Below are 13,440 nucleotides of genomic sequence, written 5' to 3' on the forward strand. Positions count from 1 at the left end.
GGATTCTTAATGACAAATAAGCGATGATCAATTATTCATTACCAATCCTAGTATTATTTCTAACCCTAACCCTAACCCTAACCCATAGACAGAATAGATGCTGAATTTGTCCTCTGTATTTTTCCAAAGGCTAAATCAGTGTGACCTCTCCAAAGCAAGCTGTAAAATTATTGCATCAGTACTACAAATGTCAACTACTCTGAGAGAACTGGACATGAAAAATAACAAACTGGAGGATGCAGGACTGCAGGAGCTCTGTGTGGGACTAAGAGACCCAAAATGCCAACTGCATACATTGAGGTCAGTTAATTTGTATGTAATAAACCTATGTTAGATGACATATTTACTCTCGCCTTTTCTCCAAATGGAGTGTAACAGAGCTAAAAGCAGTCAGATGTTACAATGTTGCTATTCTCAGAACGTCTGTTAGATTCCTAATGTGTAACTCTGTTGCAATGGGACATTTCACCTTCTTATGAAAAAGAGGTGTAAACGCACACCAAAAAATGAGGTGCAGGCAACTAATAGACGTAGTAAGGAGAGAGAGATGCCGCACACTCCGAGTTTAGACAGACTATTTATTGCGGTAATGTTTCGGCCAACGGCCTTCTTCAGATCATTTCACCTTCTTGCCTGAAAAAAGTTCAATTCAAAGCAGAAAAACACCAAACATCTCACAGTTTTACCCTGGTGATCGCATCAGATGGCCTTTGTCTATGTATGAGATTGCTGTGTGTGTGTGTGTGTGTGTGTGTGTGTGTGTGTGCATAGTGTGAATGAACTGTGTACGGGAAATACTATCTCTTGATCATGTTGATTTATTGATTTATTGTGGCATCTTGCAGACAGTAAACCTCCTTTTCTGTGTCCTTATAATGTTTCATCTTCTGTCATGTTATTCTGCAGACTTTCTGAATGCATTCTATCAGAGAGGTCCTGTGTAGCTGTTGCTACTGTTCTGCAGTCACCAAACTCCCTGAAAGAACTGGACCTGAGTACCAATGACCTGGGGGATTCTGGAGTTCAGCTTCTCTCTAAGGGACTGTCTAGTCACCATTGCAAACTGAACACATTAAGGTTGGTGTCATGTCTGTTACTGTGTCTTACAGACATGAGGTTTGCACAAATCCACCTGAGTTCACTGTGTTTGGTTTATTAACAGCAGCACCAACATACATGACACTTCATGGACACTTCAGTAACTAACTGGCTTCTTCTCCTCTAGTGTTTGTTCTTCAGGCCTACATATATATAGTGCCCCCTAGAGGTAAAACCTAAAATGACCTCCACAGGGGGTCACTACAGTTGGTATTAGACAGCTCTTGATTATTATTATAACCAGTGCAGCATGCTGACATACAGTAACATGGTCTTTTTCTTTTAGTTTTAGAATAACAAATCTCTCCCTGTCTCCCTCTCAGGCTCAGTAAGTGTGGTATCTCAGATGAAGGTTATGTTTTTCTGGCTCTGGCTCTGATGTTAAACCCCTCCTGTGTGAAAAAGCTGGTTGTGAGCAACAATCATCCTGGAGGATCAGCACAGAAGCTGTTAGATGCTACACTGGAGGATCCTCACCGCAAAGTTGAAGCGCTTCAGTATGTACTCAAAAAATAGAAACCAGTTGCAGTCTGGATTTTTGTCTTCAGCAATTTTAACAATGAAATTAGGACATGGGTTAGGCTAGGAAACTGAATAGACCCTACTCACAAAAGTCAGGGATATTTGGCTTCCGTGTGAAATTTCAGAATGAACCTGAAATCCACTAAAACTTTTGTAGGTGAACTGTCCAACAGTTTATTGTTTCAGTGCTTTCTTTTGACATCAAAATGACCTGTTTGTCTAAATATGTAATGTGCTAGGGGATGTATTTGTAATTAATAAATAAATAAATAAAATAGGCTATGTGTCACAAGGTGTATGCATGCATACCCATGGACAGTATGATGAATATACTGTATGTCTTCTGTATTTTAACACAGGCTAAATCAGTGTCACCTCTCTAAAGCCAGCTGTAAAATTATTGCATCAGTACTGCAAATGTCAACTACTCTGAGAGAACTGGACTTGAGTGATAACAACCTGGAGGATGAAGGATTGCTGGAGCTCTGTGTGGGATTAAGAAACCCAAAATGCCAACTGCATACATTAAGGTCAGATATTCCTTATGATATAAACCTGTGTAAGGTGTTTTGTCAGGGTGTGGTTTTGAACACAGATGCAGAGGCAGAGAATCGTCAGATAATATTATTTTAATCAAAAGGAGCTACAAGACAATAAGCTCAATCAAGCCATAAAGGGCCATTCACACCAAGAATGATAGCTATAGCAATAATGATAGCTATAACCATGATGATAAAAGCGTTCACACTGACCAATGATAAGCAACATCAATATAAAATGAATCTAGAAACAATCCATCCTAATCTATATGCAAATAATCCACAATATCAACTTTGCAGCAATATGTTTTTAAATTTAATTCAGCCTCTATGTAAGACTTGGTGTGCTGTGTGCTGTGCATGCAAAATTATTCCATACGAAATTATTCTATTCTATTCTATACTCATTTGTGTGTGTGTGTGTGTGTGTGTGTGTGTGTGTGTGTGTGTGTGTGTGTGTGTGTGTGTGTGTGTGTGTGTGTGTGTGTGTGTGTGCGTGCGCGCGCGTGCGTGCACACGTGTGTGTGTGTGTGTGTGCGTGCGCGCGCGTGCGTGCACACGTGTGTGTGCGTGCGCGCGCGTGCGTGCACACGCGCGCGCGCGTGCACACGCGTCTGTCTGTCTGTCTGTCTGTCTGTCTGTCTGTCTGTCTGTCTGTCTGTCTTTCAGGCTCTGTAATTGTGGTATCTCAGGTGAAGGTTATGTTTGTCTGGCTCTCACTCTGATGTTAAACCCCTCCTGTGTGAAAGACCTGCATATGAACAGCAATCATCCTGGAGAATCAGCACAGAAGCTGTTAGATGCTACTCGGGAGGATCCTCACTGCAAAGTTCAAGAATTCAAGTATGTACTCTAAAGACAGAGAAATATACTATTGTATTTATTTATTCATTTAATTACATTTTAAATATGCACAGGGGAGGTGTTCAGTTCCCCGTGCTACAAGTAAAACAGTGGCCAGCCAGCAGCAACACTTTCCTATCAAGTGCTCTAAGCTCTAAGCAATGCTATCAGCCTAGTTTTTCAAAGAAGGAACCAAACAAATACTTCATAACAAACTAGCAAATGCTTGTGCTGATGGCTATGACAGCCTCATCAAAACAACAAACTAAAGGAGCAAACACAAAATCACCAACACAGCGACCTTCATGCGCAACACGCAATCTTCACGGGCAAGTGCCAATGCCCTATTAGAGGAACAGAGACCTGGACAGGTTTTGGTGATGGTGGAGGTTATTGTCTAATGCTAATATCAAGACCAGTGGTATTAAATGGTTGAGCACTTATTGTGAATGTGGATAATAATACAGTGTGATATTTGAATGTAAAAAGTTGCAATTGGTAAACAAACTATTTTGAGTGGTGGATTAACCATTTATGAAATTTCAGAGGTGGATAAACTGTGTTTACTTGTGTGTAGCCTCCATTACATCCATGAGTGTGGTTGAACAAGTACCGTGACTGTGAGTTAGTGTTACTGCAGAAGGACTTGGTAGTCCTCACTGCAAACTGCAGATTTAAAGGTTCCCTTTAAACTTTAAACTATTCATAACATCAGTCAGGTACAAATGTGTCATGCATATGATTCTTTAATATGAAAGCCTACGTTTCTGTGTTTGAATTGAAGAATAGAGACATTTGTCTACAGGTAACATATGAATAATGAATATGTCAGCCAATCTACTTGTATCATAAACTACAGTGGTTTACACTTTTAGCATTCTATGTGCAATTTACTATGTTGTTGCAGATTTGTTGACTGGAAACTCACATTTAAGTCCTGTGAGATTGTGGCTGCAGTTCTACAGTCACCAAACTCCCTGCTAGAGCTGGACTTGAGTGATAACAACTTAGGGGATTCTGGAGTTGAGCTTCTCTCTAAGGGACTGTCCCATTCCAACTGCATAGTGCAGACATTAAGGTGGGTGGTAGACATTTGAGCATTGACTTTGATTCCTGATTAGTTAGAAGCACCATGAACGCATTAAATTAAATTAACTGTATTAATTATTAACTGGTCAGCACACTGAAAAAGTTGCAGTGAACATCTTGCCTTGCTTATATTATTGCACTGGTGCCTATTTGTGAGTTTCAAAATCTGTCTCTGGATTGATCAAATCTGTGTCACCTTAGTTTATTACAGGTGCATTTTTTTTTCATAACTGTCCTTTAAGTGTTACTCTGGTGAAAATTGACGAAAAGGTGTTTTTCTGAATTAATATAAGCCGGTTCTTTGATCTACTACAGAGCTAGCACTCTATTTTTACCAGCTCCTCTCGAAGGAAAATCCATAAATGGCAATTATATGACGTTATATCGACTTTTCTTCGTAAATCCAGTCGGTACGTGTTCTGAACAGTCTTCTGTTATAAACTACATTGTTGGTGCTTCGTTTTGTTGCGTAGGGAGGACCCAGAGCAAGCTACATTTTTGAGCAATATTACAAGTTCAAAAATTATAATTTTGAAAGTGTTTGGCTCACCTACCTTAGCTAATCCACTCTTTTTGCGATTTTATACTCTAGCTTATGCTGGTTCTATAGCTCTGTAGTGCTTGATCAAAGAAAAACACAGTCTCCACTGCTTATTTGATATATTTTCATTAAGAAAAAAAGCCCTTTGGTCAATTTTCACCAGAGTTACACTTTAAAGCTTCTATCCAAAAAAAAGTGATTTAGACACCGAAGAGATATTTTGCTGATAAGTTGATGAGTTTATTTCAGTTTGACTTTGATTAATGGTATGTGTGTACTCATGCGTACTATTTCTTCATTTGATTCATTCTCATTCTCTATCTCCATAATTTACATCATCCTCATCATCATCATCATCATCATCATCATCATCATCGTCAAATCAATTCTCTCTCTCAGGCTCTCTGATTGCCTCATCTCAGAGAAGGGTTGTGGTTCTCTGGCTTCAGCTCTGACTTCAAACCCCTCCCATCTAAAAGAGTTGGATCTGAGCTACAATCATCCTGGAGAATCAGGACTGGAGCTGTTATCTGCTAGACTGGAGGATCCTGTGTGTAAACTGGAAATACTGAAGTATGTTCTGAAAGAAACCCCAGTGTTGCACATTTGGACATTTCTCCAATGCAGAGACCATATTATTTCCTTCATGTTCAGTGTTGTCTTTTCACACAATGGCATAAAAAGCAAATCAGCAGTGATGTGTGTGTGTGACATTTTGTTTTTCTTACAGAACTGACAATGCTTCTGTTAGCAGAGCACAGCCACGTATGAAGAGATGTAAGTTTCTGTGTTTTATTCAGTGTTTGTGACCATTTACAGATTTAGCATGGTATGCTTAAATGAGTGTATTGGTGTCACATAGCAATATATTATATGTGTGTGTGTGTGTGTGTGTGTGTGTGTGTGTGTGTGTGTGTGTGTGTGCGTGCGTATGGCTTTGAATAGATGTCCTTTTCATGCAGTCAGGACTTTTCCCGATGATGATCAGTGTTTATCACATGGCTCTAGCCTGGAAAACCAGCGCCAACTGCTGGACGGCAAAATGTTTTGCCTGCATTTGGGTCTGGCCTCGGACCATTGAACATTTTGAAAACACTGCCCTGAATCTGGCAGATGGCAACTAAACCAATCACAACGCAGAGATGTGTTTTGAATCAACGCGGGCGGGGCAGAGGGCTCTGGGGCGGGGTTTTGAGGGAGCGTTGGCCTATAGGCACAGACACGGTTTGAAAGACAACGGGTTGTGCTCATCAACAATGTTCCGTTGTATCCATTGATCGAGGCCAGACTAAATTAGACATCCAATCCATTTAGGCTGGTTTATCAGGCTAACACGGCTCTTCAGAGTGCTGAAAGTTCCCAACGTTCGGAAGTCTGATAACTCTATATAATGACGTTTTTCATATCAATCCGCAACAAATACTTTTTGTATGTTTGCTTATTGCACTTGAATTTCATTGAAAGCGAAACTCAGCTAGTAAGACGTTGCCACGCAGCACCTGCAACTGTCCGGTTCCATCTGTGTGGAAAACGTTTTATTTTGTTAGCAGATGCCACGAAACGGTAGCCAAGTCATTTTGAAAGATGCCTGACGAAGTTTCTCCTCCTGTTTTGGAGAGTAGCCTTATTAAAAGCAGGATAATGTATTGTCCGTCGGTAATTATCGGAAAATAAGTCCCTTCCGGACAAAGCAAAACCCTTCCACTGCGCATACATTATCCCGTATATTGCTTTTTTCATTGCATGGGTGTGTGTGATCAGATACTGTGCTTCAATATGTGTGACTGTGGGTTGTTATAGCGTAGTGTGCAAAAGTGTGTGTGTGTGTGTTCTCTGCTCCATGCTTTCTCTTCTTTTCTCAAACTCATCCCCCTATTCTCATCTTCCTTTCTGCCCCTTTCTCTCTCTCTCTCTCTTTCTCACTCTCTGTTTGTGTGTGTGTGTGTGTGTGTGTGTGTGTGTGTGTGTGTGTGTGTGTGTGTGTCACTCCCCATATTCTGATGAAGATGTTCTCTCCTCTGCTCATGTCTGCAGATGCCTGTGAGCTCTCACTGGACCCAATCTCAGCACACAGAAAAATCTCTCTCTCTAAGGGGAACAGAGAGGCTAAACTTGAGAGAGAGGAGCAGTCATGTCCTGACCACCCAGAGAGATTTGACTTCTGGTATCAGGTGTTGTGTACAGAGGGTTTGTCTGGACGCTGCTACTGGGAGGTGGAGTGGAGTAATGGCACTCGTATATGTGTGGCCTATAAAAGCATCGAGAGGAAAGGGAGGGGTGATGACATCATAATGGGACGGAATGACAAGTCCTGGAGTCTGAACCGCTCTCATGACAAATACATTACCAAGCACAATAAGGAAGAGAATGTCATAAATGCCTCCTCCTCCAGCTCCAGCAGAGTAGGAGTGTACCTGGACTGGGCGGCCGGCACTCTGTCCTTCTACAGCGTCTCCTCTGACACACTCACCCACCTGCACACGTTCCACTCCACATTCACTGAACCCCTGTATCCAGGGTTTAGGCTTAACGATTACACCTCCTCAGTGTCCCTGTGCCAGATCACGTCAGCTCCTCCTCCAACAGGTGTGTCCACCTGTCACCAGATCATATAGCAGCGGATCTGTCTCTGGTCTGAACTGGGTCTGGGGCCGATCCATTTTCAAGCATTGAGAGGTGTGATGACAAGTCCTGCGGTCAGGACTTCTCTTCTGACCATTACTTTGATTCTCCTCACAGTACAGTAATAGAGACACAGTCGTACCTAGGAGTGGACCCGAGATGGTACTCTGACCTTCTACAGTGTCTCTTCTGACACTCACCCTGCACACATTCCACTCCACAGTCACCGAACACCTCTATGCAGGGTTTAAGGTCGGCTTCACTCTTCAATGTCCCTGTGCCAGATCACGTGACCTCCTCATGCTGCAGGAACACCAGAGTCACACATTCCTATTCATATTCAAGGATGATGCTGAAATGTGTTTGAAGTATTGATACGTGCATTCAATTCCACCCCCAACCCCCCACATACACTTTGATAATGCAGTGTAAATGTTGATATTGCTTTTTTTTCATACTGTATTTGTCTACGTTGTCTAGATTATACACAGTAAATTGATCTGATGTAAACATCTATACTGTAAATAAATATTACACATTTCATAAACATTAATGTGGATATGTCATCATTTCCTGAATTTATTTATGGTTCATCTTCTACGTCAAAACAAAATATTATGTACATTTATTAGTACACATTTACTTTTTTTTTTATTTATTTATTAGAGTATTAAAAATACTGTCTTATTTATGTATTTATTTATTTATTTAATAGCCAGTACTCTTTTTGTACAGGTAATGAATGAGAGGTGATATGAATCATTAGCATCTAGTGAACATGTGCGAGATACTGAAGGAATTACAGTGTTTTACACAAATCATTCTCTGTGCATTATACTACAATTGTATGGAGTTTTGTTTGTGCCAAAAAGTTCAAACAATACTTTTTCAAATTCAAACAAAAATCAATTAATCAAAATACCAAATACAAAATCTAAACAAAAAAAATAAAGTCGAAAAAAAAAATCTAAACTCGCAAACAAATTATTTGTGTAGTTGCAAAAAAAAACTGTTTGAATAACTTGTCTTTTGGTTTACAATAACAACAGTCATTTGCAGCGACATCATTCGTTTGTTTGCTCCTGGCTTTTTCAGTTTCGATTCTGGCTCTCGCGTTTGCGCTGCCTGTTTCTTTGCTTGCGATTCTGGCACAAACTTCACATGTGGGTGGGTGTCTGTGGGGTGCATTCCTATTGGCTGATGCGTTTTGACTGACAGCTTTACTATGGATTCAAGCGCAAGAGCTACCCACCTCCCCCCCAGGTAGTGGTGCAACGCTCTTTTTGGCCACTATGTACAGGTATATGCGATGTGGCGCTATTGAGCACAGTATGTCAACCGCCATATGAAGAAGAAGAAGATATTGACCACAGTAAGTAGTTCCGTGGAGCTAGCTACACCAAAGCCATCGATGGGCTACACGCGTTATGGACTCAAAACAATGGGTTTTCCTCACTACTCATTAACCCAAGGTAAGAAGTGTAATCTAATTTGTTATGGGTCTAATTTTCACGTTTATGTGGGATGTTATGGCGTAGTTGTTACAATACTGACGCTGGTTTTAAGGTATCAGATGGCTATCTTAGCATCGTAGGTTTGTCCACATACAAACGAGGCTTTTGATGAAATGTCGCACTACAGTAGCCTAAATTATGAATTCATACCATGTATTTATTTGTTCAGAAGTATATTGTTAATGTCCTCGCGTTATATAAGCGTATGTGTCCGATTATGTCATGAAATATCGCTATGTTGTCAACGGTAGTCTAGCATAGTATGAGCGCGATGGTGCGATCTATCTGTGGTCAGTTCATCAATGGCCCTGGCGATCTCTGGAGGTCCACTCTTTGTGAACGTTTGGAGACCACAGACATAGTGTAACCTTAGTTAGAGTATTGGTTCATTTGCCTGAGAAAGACCCAAGGGTCGAAACGTTACTTTTTGTAAACATGGGAGCTCAAGCAGTGTTGCCAACGTTACCTTCTTCTGTTACATCTCCCCAGGAAATGTTATTAAGCACTGTGACCAGCTCTGTCTTTTGATTAGTACATGTAATTTGTCTTTTGCTTGTGCTTGTGTGTTTGTGCAGAACAACTCATCGTGATGGAGCACCTGTACTCCCTGATACAGCAGGATCTGAGGGGATTCCTCAGACAGGACGCAGATGTGGATTGACAACATCCTGCAGTTTAACTTTATTAGAATAAGTGTTGTTTTGAATAAAGAACAATAAAATTGTACTACTTACTACTTACTACATACTACTTACTGTATGTTAACCTGACTCACCACTTGAATTTCGTTCCACCTAGCTCCTCACATTCATCTGGAACTACTCCATTGGAAATGTATTTCAGAAGGCAGGGCCTTGTCAAAACACCTTTCATATGATTGGATAAACTAATTTATTGACATGCTACTACAACAGGGGTGGGCAAACTAAGGCCCAGGGGCCACATGCGGCCCTCTGCTCTGTTTCATGTGGCCCGCCATGAAGTCAAACACATAAAATTAAATGTGGCCTGTTGTTACATAAACCTGATATACATCCATCACACAGCATGGTTTCATAACTGATGTGCTATGTTTGTCAATGAAAACAAGAGAACAGGCCGCACTATGCATAAGCAATCACCATTTATTCACACAGACGCGTTTCGGCGCTCTGCCTTCCCAGTATGTTTGTCAATACCATCATCAAGCTGTACTTTTGGGAACTCTGACTGAATAAATACATTTTTTTGGAAGGTAACATCACTTTTTCATTGCTTAATTAATCATAGCATATAAGCTTACCATTCTTAACATCCAACTACTTGGTAACTTTCTAATGTAGCTTGGCATTTTCAGCCTCTCGGATGCGCGCGCAGCCAGTATAGTTGGTAAACGAGAAACCTATGTATATCAACAATAACAGCAATATCAACAGTCACAACAGTGTCCACGTCCACTGGGTGTGCAAGGGACCAGGCAGAGTCAGCTAGTCATGTGCGGAGCATAGCTGTGTTTTTTGGTTTGTAAAGGACACAGCAGGAGAAGGGTGAGCTGGGTTTGTGGCGGCTGGAAGTCTGCAGGTGTGCAACGGACCGGGCAGAGCCAGCCGGGTGTGTGAGGGAGAGAGCAGCGTCTGTTGGGAGTGTGAAAGCCACAGATTTCAGAGCCACCCTGAGGGGCTGGGCAAAGCCTGCTCTGTGTGTTAGAGACACAACAGGATCTGTTGGGTGTGTGAGGGATGGGGTACAGCGCATTGTGTATGTGAGGGACACAGCTAGATCCATCGGGTGTGTGAGGGATGGGGTACAGCGCATTGTTTATGTGAGGGACACAGCTAGGTCCATCGGGTGTGCGAGGGGTGGGGCAGGGCAGAGCCTGCAGGTACTGTGGAGCAGAGTCTCTCAGGTATGTGAGGCACACAATAGGATCCACCAGTGGGGTGTCCTACGAAGCTCGATTAGTGGCTTAGCGAGGTATGTTGCGCTCAAAACCAGGGTATGCTGTCATACGAAAGTGGATTTGTTTTAGCGTCGCTGTATCACCATGGTATCTTATGCTCGCAACCAAACCTGCTCGGGAGCGGGTTATGTGCTTAGTTATAGCTCAAATCGTGAAATATCACCGCCCTCTGACCAATTCTAACCAATCCATTATCTTGAACAACGAAGTTATCTCACGTGTGCTAATCTGTCATACTTAGAACAAGTTCAGCCCCGCCTCTGCAAACATTTTGAATCTCGAAGGCGCTTTTAAGTATGTTGTGCGTGCAAATATGTCACTACTGTGGACATGCATGCCATACAATATCTGATGACCATCGACTTTTTGATGTTATAGGTTAGACACTAAAAAAGACCACCCTAGATTTCGCTACCGCTCATAAATGCGGAAGTAATCGTTTTTAAACCCAGGCTGTCTTGTGCGTCTCCACGTTTCCCGATTGGTCAAAATCACCCCAACCACGAGAACGCGCACAGATCTGAGCTGAAAGCCTAGTTTGACAAATTTATCACATACCTGCTGTCGTAGGATCACTTAACTTAATACCCGAGTTGAGGCTTTGTGCAGCCTCGATATGTCTAGATAACCTAGATTTGTCTAACTTGCTTCGTAGGACACCCCACAGGTGTGTGAAAGACGCAGCGGACTCTGTCTGGTGTGTGGTGCTGTGCTGCAGATGGAGAAGAGGCCGTCAGCTGTGCTGTGTTGTGCTGCAGATGAAACAGGGACCGATGGTTGTGATGGCAATGAAGCAGAGGTTGACCAAAGACTGTGTGGTGTGTATGGGACAGAGAAGAGGTCGGTTGAACAGGTCAAACTGCAGGATGTTGTCAATCCACATCTGCGTCCTGTCTGAGGAATCCCCTCAGATCCTGCTGTATCAGGGAGTACAGGTGCTCCATCACGATGAGTTGTTCTGCACAAACACACAAGCACAAGCAAAAGACAAATTACATGTACTAATCAAAAGACAGAGCTGGTCACAGTGCTTAATAACATTTCCTGGGGAGATGTAACAGAAGAAGGTAACGTTGGCAACACTGCTTGAGCTCCCATGTTTACAAAAAGTAACGTTTCGACCCTTGGGTCTTTCTCAGGCAAATGAACCAATACTCTAACTAAGGTTACACTATGTCTGTGGTCTCCAAACGTTCACAAAGAGTGGACCTCCAGAGATCGCCAGGGCCATTGATGAACTGACCACAGATAGATCGCACCATCGCGCTCATACTATGCTAGACTACCGTTGACAACATAGCGATATTTCATGACATAATCGGACACATACGCTTATATAACGCGAGGACATTAACAATATACTTCTGAACAAATAAATACATGGTATGAATTCATAATTTAGGCTACTGTAGTGCGACATTTCATCAAAAGCCTCGTTTGTATGTGGACAAACCTACGATGCTAAGATAGCCATCTGATACCTTAAAACCAGCGTCAGTATTGTAACAACTACGCCATAACATCCCACATAAACGTGAAAATTAGACCCATAACAAATTAGATTACACTTCTTACCTTGGGTTAATGAGTAGTGAGGAAAACCCATTGTTTTGAGTCCATAACGCGTGTAGCCCATCGATGGCTTTGGTGTAGCTAGCTCCACGGAACTACTTACTGTGGTCAATATCTTCTTCTTCTTCATATGGCGGTTGACATACTGTGCTCAATAGCGCCACATCGCATATACCTGTACATAGTGGCCAAAAAGAGCGTTGCACCACTACCTGGGGGGGAGGTGGGTAGCTCTTGCGCTTGAATCCATAGTAAAGCTGTCAGTCAAAACGCATCAGCCAATAGGAATGCACCCCACAGACACCCACCCACATGTGAAGTTTGTGCCAGAATCGCAAGCAAAGAAACAGGCAGCGCAAACGCGAGAGCCAGAATCGAAACTGAAAAAGCCAGGAGCAAACAAACGAATGATGTCGCTGCAAATGACTGTTGTTATTGTAAACCAAAAGACAAGTTATTCAAACAGTTTTTTTTTGCAACTACACAAATAATTTGTTTGCGAGTTTAGATTTTTTTTTTCGACTTTATTTTTTTTGTTTAGATTTTGTATTTGGTATTTTGATTAATTGATTTTTGTTTGAATTTGAAAAAGTATTGTTTGAACTTTTTGGCACAAACGAAACTCCATACAATTGGTCAATTTGATTCATGGTATACTTGTGGAATTCTGTATGTTGAGTCAAAACCCTGTGGGAGAAGAGTGAGGAAGAAAGAGTTAACATTCTTAACAAACTAAGTTGTTTTTGCTCTTGTTTCTGATCGTATCAACACATTTTAAACTCCTGAGACTGAACAAGTCCATCCAGTTCTCTATGGAGTTTCGTTTGTGCCAAAAAGTTCAAACAATACTTTTTCAAATTCAAACAAAAATCAATTAATCAAAATACCAAATACAAAATCTAAACAAAAAAAATAAAGTCGAAAAAAAAAATCTAAACTCGCAAACAAATTATTTGTGTAGTTGCAAAAAAAAACTGTTTGAATAACTTGTCTTTTGGTTTACAATAACAACAGTCATTTGCAGCGACATCATTCGTTTGTTTGCTCCTGGCTTTTTCAGTTTCGATTCTGGCTCTCGCGTTTGCGCTGCCTGTTTCTTTGCTTGCGATTCTGGCACAAACTTCACATGTGGGTGGGTGTCTGTGGGGTGCATTCCTATTG

The 13,440-nt window shown here is 41.6% G+C and overlaps 1 long non-coding RNA gene across 1 annotated transcript; it reads left to right on the forward strand.

Annotated features, from left to right (window-relative positions):
- The first annotated feature begins 8,286 nt into the window (after positions 1–8,286).
- On the forward strand, positions 8,287–9,494 carry LOC134082965 (uncharacterized). The gene is made up of 2 exons (XR_009939679.1): positions 8,287–8,726; positions 9,344–9,494. It is a non-coding gene; the product is annotated as an uncharacterized LOC134082965 (long non-coding RNA).
- Positions 9,495–13,440: the final 3,946 nt, after the last annotated feature.

This window comes from Sardina pilchardus, chromosome 1, assembly GCF_963854185.1.
Source record: "Sardina pilchardus chromosome 1, fSarPil1.1, whole genome shotgun sequence".
Classification (NCBI taxonomy): domain Eukaryota; kingdom Metazoa; phylum Chordata; class Actinopteri; order Clupeiformes; family Clupeidae; genus Sardina; species Sardina pilchardus.